Source organism: Agrilus planipennis, unplaced genomic scaffold, assembly GCF_000699045.2.
Source record: "Agrilus planipennis isolate EAB-ADULT unplaced genomic scaffold, Apla_2.0 scaffold180, whole genome shotgun sequence".
NCBI lineage: Eukaryota > Metazoa > Arthropoda > Insecta > Coleoptera > Buprestidae > Agrilus > Agrilus planipennis.
In genome coordinates this window covers 667,650-674,228 of record NW_020442427.1, presented here as the reverse complement: position 1 = coordinate 674,228, position 6,579 = coordinate 667,650, and the positions used below count along the sequence as shown (strand labels likewise).

Below are 6,579 nucleotides of genomic sequence, written 5' to 3'. Positions count from 1 at the left end.
TTACGTCGGTGTACATTCAACCCCCGATTTTAAAACACTGTTTTTATTTATTGAGGTTCTAATTCATCGATTATTAAAAGAGCTGTGAGTACCAAAACATGTTAAAAATGTTGAGTGACTTCACTAAGGTGATATTTGTAGTTTGAAATTATCGAGGGTGTACTTTCAAGCCCCAATTTAAAAAGCACTGTTTTCATCCCTTGAGATAGTAGTTTCTCGTTTATTAAAGGAGCTGAAGCTACCAAAATGTACTAAAGTTGTTACCGGCCATCAGTGAAATCATATTTTTAGTTAGATATTACAGTGTTGTATTTTTTTTTTTTTGGAAAATAGAAACTTTTGGAAAACTTAATGTTGTTTCAGGTGAATATTGTAATCTTGTCATCGAAAAAGGAGCAAACCACCGTTGAGGCCATTCCAGGATGATTGGGATGACACTTCAAAGAGTGGTAAGATTATATTTTTTATTTATATTTCATTTTATTGTACTTAAACATTACTTTACTTATAACTTTTAACTTATAGCTTTTTTATTTCTTGTCTTTCATGTTAAAATAAACTTATACTTGTATAGACTGAGTTTGGGACTTCCCATTCTTTTAGGGACTTTCCAGTTTAGTCATCGAACAGGGGGTACATCATCGATGAACCAATTCAAGGATTGTCAAGAGGACATCTCCTAGGAAATCCGAGGTTCATTGGATATGCCGTAATACGAGAGTAATCTACCCTGCCACAAATGAGTAAGTGTTAATTCTAAATTTTGTAATTTTCTTAAATGCACTTGTTATTCTTTTACTGTAGGGCAGTTTTCAAAATTTAACTTTCTTAAGATTCTCCAATTGCTATCGTTCACAACAATTTTTTCGTTTTGTATCGTATGGGAATTGGCTTTATCTTTCTACTTTAATTGTACAGCTTATTTTTGTATTTATTTAGGAAAGACTTAAATTATAAATTCACGCTTGTGTACTTTCTCATTTTAATTGTAATTTTAGTTGTCTTTATTTAAATTTAAAGAAATTTTTCGTCGTTGCACTAAATACTTATACAATGTTTTAATTTTAACGTTTGTTTTTATTTCTTCTTTGTAATTTTACTTCAGAAGAGATTGTTAAAAATTATTCATTTATAAATCAAATTACAAGAAGAAATAACTGTTGCAAATATTTATTTATTTCTGTTAAACTCGTAAATAACAATATTATGTTTTTGTTACAGTGCCTACCAGTTACCACCATTAGGACCAATTCAAGGATCTTCAAGAGGACACCTCCTAGGACGCGATCTTCATTTTCGTACGGGAGTGTCGGTCGCGAGTGCTTCGGGGGTCTGGATTGGAACTCCGAAGGCTCCAATACCCGGGATCTCGGAATTTCGAAATCCTGAGTTTTGGAAACTTCGGAATTCGAATTCAGGATCTCCAAGACTGCAGATCCCGAATCGGGATCTTCAGTTTTTGGAGATTTTGAAATTCGAATTTCGAAGTTTCTAATACTCAGTATCTCGAAATATCCGAAATTTTGCGTAATGGGGCCTTCTAGTTCTAATCTGGATACCCTACCTCTGGGTATTGTCTCGGAGGCTCTTCGAATAACAAAATATTTTGCACTAGACCTGATAGGCGTGAAAAATTCATTTTGTCTTTTTTAAATTAAAACAAGTAAAATCTTTTTCGTATGTTTTATTCATTTTGTCTTTTTTAAATTAAAACAAGTAAAATCTTTTTCGTATGTTTTATTTACTCTCCCTCTCCCTGGGAACGGGGGGCGCACGCCCGCCTCCCCCTCCCTGGGGAGGGAGACGCACACATGTGCCCCCGCCTCCATGGAGACGGGGGACGCATGCACGCGCCCCCGCCTTCCCCCTTGGGGGCACACACACACATCCTCACACATATACCCCTCTTTCATTCACACATACACCCACTCATTCAAGCACACCCTCTATCATTCAGACGTTTACACCCTCACACATTCATGTATTTACACCCAATCAGTGCCACTTTTTCTCATTCAAACCTTCATACATTCCCTCTCATTCTCATGTATGCAACCCTTCGACCACCATACATTTAACCTTTTATTTCATTCATATACACCGCCATGCAGACACCCTCCTCACATTTACCCCTTACTGTTACTAACACATTTATAGACTTACGCGTTCACTCCATTAATTCATTCACAAGCATACCCTCCTCTTTCATGCATTAATACTCGCAAGCATACACCCTCCTCTCATTGATACATTCACGCTTTTACCCTTTTCATTTAATAACACGTACACAACCCTATTACACTTAAATTCATACATTAATGCAATCATGCATACACCCTACTTTCATTTAGACCCTCTATTATTCGTAAATTTACACTCCTCTTATTAGTGGCACATTTATACCCTCACATTTATATATTCACTCTATTCTCTCATTCACAAGCATGCATCGCTCTAACATAACGCAACTCTTTTTTTTTATTCATACCCTCATACTGTTATCACATGAATGCCCTGAGTTTCCTTTCCATTCGTATTCATCCCCATTCTCATTCTCGTTTTCATCCACTCACATAGTACAATGTAATTCTTTTTCAACCTAGTCGTTATCCTTTCATACATTTTTATTAAATTTCATACTTAACTCACTCTTACACTCACCCCAAACTTCTGCACTCCTTCACCCCTGTAATATTAATATTCTCACACTCCTACATTCACAATCTCACTCTCTCCCCACAATTAGTCCCCATTTAGTATTATTATTATTATACCTAATATACATAAATATGATAAATATTTAAAACTAAAATAGTAATTTTATCCTAACATAATTAAACAGATAATCCTATGTAACCCTACACAAACATAATATATAAAATACAATTCATACTGATAAATAATTTTTGAAATATTCCAGTTTAAAAAAGTGGATTCATTGATTTTTCAAAAGAATTAAAATAGTTGATAATCTTAAAAAAAAAAATAAAGTAAAGATTTTCTCAGCGAGAAAAAAGATAATTGAAATTGATTTCACCAAAACAGATGTAATAGGTAGGTAAGTATACAAAAAACAAAAATTTAGAATATATCGCTTAAGTGGAATTACTATTTGGAATATACGTATACATATTTATTTAATGAATTTAACTAGCCTCTTAAACAAACAAAAGAATTAAGTTAATAATAATAATTTCGCTAATGGGATGTGTAGGTGCTGTTATAAACTTATAGCAAATAAGAAAATCGAGAGCTACTTAACTAAAATTTTGCTCAATAAATCCACTTTTTTATAAAACGTGCGCATGTGTTTAGAAGTATTCTACGAAAAGATTAACTTCGTGGAAACCCAGGGAAAAATTCATCTTGTGTAGAGGGGTACGGTACAGGTCCCATCATGGTTCAGGGATGCATTTCAACTTCGAAACAATCATCATATTGGAATCTGAAACAATGAAAACTTTTTTAATAAACAAAAAGTAAGGATTTGAATAAAGTACCTATAGGTAAATTAAAAACGAATGAAGTATTAAAAACGGGATTTAAAATGAATAAATTGAAATATTAGCTGAATTAAATAAATAAATAAATTAACAAATAAAATAAAAAATCAAATAAGTAAAACAATGCATAAAAGTTAAAACTAAACAAAAAAAGAAAGAGGAATGTGATACAATAAAAATCGGTGTCTCGAAGTCCACGTTTGAGGTTCTGGTGTGTCTCGATGTCCTCCATTTCTCTTTAGTTCGGTATGTCACTGGGGAAACTTTACCGGATGCGGGACTGTGAGTGTTCCCTATTGATCCTATTTTGATCTACAATAAGAAAGAAGAGTTATAGAAAAAGTCTAAAAGTAAATTACAAGAAAAATTTGAACCAAATTGCAATTTTATGAGTTTTTATTTTACATATTGTTTTGGAAAACGTTTAAATGAAGTAAACAGAAAGAAATGTAAAAAGGAAATGCATATATAATACGTTAAAGAAAAGTATGAATCTAAACATAGTTTAGGTACATTAAAAGAAATTAATCATCTCATACTGATGAATCTTTCGTGTTTTTGCTATCCCCATTGCGGAACTCCCTAAAGAAGGTTCAATAAAAAAAATATATTTTTTGTATACAAAGGACATTCACGTACCGGAGTATGAAAAGCACACAAGTCAGTGGTAAGACTGCTTAACTGCAACGTCGACAGCCATTACAATACACTTTTATTCATCTTCATTGGGTTCGTCGATGACCATCACTGACCCTGACTACTAATGTCGCTCCTGACATTCTGCATGCTAAAATAAAAAGGAAAAAATTTGGTATAAGTAATAACATAAGGAAACTAATAAAAAAAGGTTTAGTTTTTCAAAATTAAATACCTAGACGTAATAAAAACCGGCGGCTAATTTGTGAAAAATAGACAACAGTTTAAAAACGTTCCAAGTATCAAGTCCTATCAGTATTTCAAAATTAAGCTATCAAATGCGGCAAAAGACACAGAAAATATTGACTTAGGAAAACAGGCACTTACTTCGCTTTTTTGATGTCTAACTGAAAATTCGCTTAAACTGTGAGAAACATAAGCCAATAATGGATCAAACGATTTATCAACTATTCAAAATTAGATTTCTGAACGACTCAGAAATGCCCTCGAAAATTTGAAAACATGTTGAATTTTGAAGTACGGTAAAAAGTGCATCAAATGCTCGTTTTAGTTCATTAAAACTAAAAGTACAGACACTTGGAAAAAATAAAACCAAAAACGACCTACAATGGTATGAGATAAAAAATTACCCTGTTCTCTCATACGTGGAAAAATTAATCCTTACAAGCGCTTGAGAAAATGCAAATTCTAAATTAAAAATACAAGTAAATCTTACGATTAATTAAAAATATACCAATGTACCATAATGTATGATAACTTTATAACAAACGTAAGGACACTTTGTCAGACCAAAAACATTTTGTTATTTTTATTCAACGTTTGAGGAAATGCATTATAATAATGTTAGACAACAAAATGGCAACCAAAAGCAAAGAAGAGTTTACGGAATTAAATGTTTCTTACCTTGTCCTTCCAGATATAGAATACTTAATCCTGCCAAATAACATCTTATGTATTAAAATACAATCTCACATTTAACCGATAGGCAATAATGTTCTATTAAAACGCCATTTACACGGCAAAACTTTACTATAAATTGACGTTGTTAACATTACGCATCACGTACCGAGCACATCTACTCACGTTCGTCACTGTGACCTTTTCATGGTCCCTCGTTCGATAGATATTATCGATCTACGATATCGGAATTCGTGTATTTACGGAAAACAAGTTAGACAAATAATTTAAAGAAGTGCCACACTATACGCCAACGTAATCAAAACAATTTAATGTTTGTTTATTAACTACAATGCAATTAATATAATAAAGGAAAGAAAACATTTTGATGACATTTCCACATAGGGAAAACCTATATGTACAATTTAATAAGTTTGTCTAACAAAACAATTCCGAAAACAATGAATATTTACGCAAAAGTGCTTATTATGATGCTTAAAGATGTTACTATAGAAAAACAGATGCCGTTTTACGACACTGCAGCTCATTTATTTTAAGTCTGATTCAAACTACTCTTTAACTGTGAAAAATAACAGACTTCAGTGCATTGAAGGTCTGCACTGCCTCAAAATGCTAGATCCGCCAATAATGTATGAATTTCGTCGATTTTGAAAAAACTGGCGTCACTTTGCGATACCAACAGTTCGTTTGATTTGAATACGAAATAGAATTCGCTTTAACTATGAGGAAGAGAAGATTTAAGTGTATTGAGTATAAAGATCGTAAAGGTTTCAATTCTTATCGATTTTGAAAAAACAGGCGTTTACTTTGCGATATTTATTTCAAATTCGATATAAAATTCATTGAAACTTTGAAAAAGAGTAGATTTTTAGTCTATTGAGTGACCCAACATTGCTTTCAAATAATATTTCTAGATACGCAAATAAAGCTTCCAAAAGCTTCAATTTCTATCGATTTCTAAAAAAAACAGGCATCACTTTGCGATGATATAGCTCGTTTGTTCCAGATCCGTTTTAAAGTCCACTTTAACTATTAAAAAGAGCAGATTTTAGTGCACTAGATGACCAACAGTGCTTCCAAATAGTATTTCTAGATATGCCAAGAAAACCCGCGAAAACTTTTTCATCGATTTTCAAAAGCCAGCTTCACTTTGCGATGCTGCAGCTTGTTTATTTATAAAATTAATCGTATGATAAACAGTACCTATAAACGTAAGCCGCAAAAGACGTTTTGTGTGTTTACTGTCGGAAGTGTACGCGATGTTTTGAAAATAAAGCAAATTAATTTTCGCCTCGTTTGAAGTCGATTTCCTGATGCTTAACTCTGGGAAAATTGATTGTTGCATAGAGAACTCGTGATCGTCGTTATTGTGAAAAACCTTAGCCGAAAATAGGTGTGGACGTTTGCGTGTGACTGCGTGTGTAATTTACGTATCGTATACATGTGTACACGTGTGTGTGTGGGGCTTCCATCCGAAGTCAATGAACCGACTGTCTGAGTG

At 33.0% G+C, this 6,579-nt stretch overlaps 2 long non-coding RNA genes across 2 annotated transcripts; one reads left to right on the top strand and one right to left on the bottom strand.

Annotated features, from left to right (window-relative positions):
• Positions 1-337: 337 nt before the first annotated feature.
• LOC108740553 lies at positions 338-1,669 on the top strand. The gene is made up of 3 exons (XR_001938351.2): positions 338-449; positions 604-743; positions 1,222-1,669. It is a non-coding gene; the product is annotated as an uncharacterized LOC108740553 (long non-coding RNA).
• LOC108740554 lies at positions 1,669-5,364 on the bottom strand. The gene is made up of 4 exons (XR_001938353.1): positions 5,064-5,364; positions 4,143-4,290; positions 3,675-3,815; positions 1,669-3,445 (listed from the first exon to the last, which is right to left on the bottom strand). It is a non-coding gene; the product is annotated as an uncharacterized LOC108740554 (long non-coding RNA).
• Positions 5,365-6,579: the final 1,215 nt, after the last annotated feature.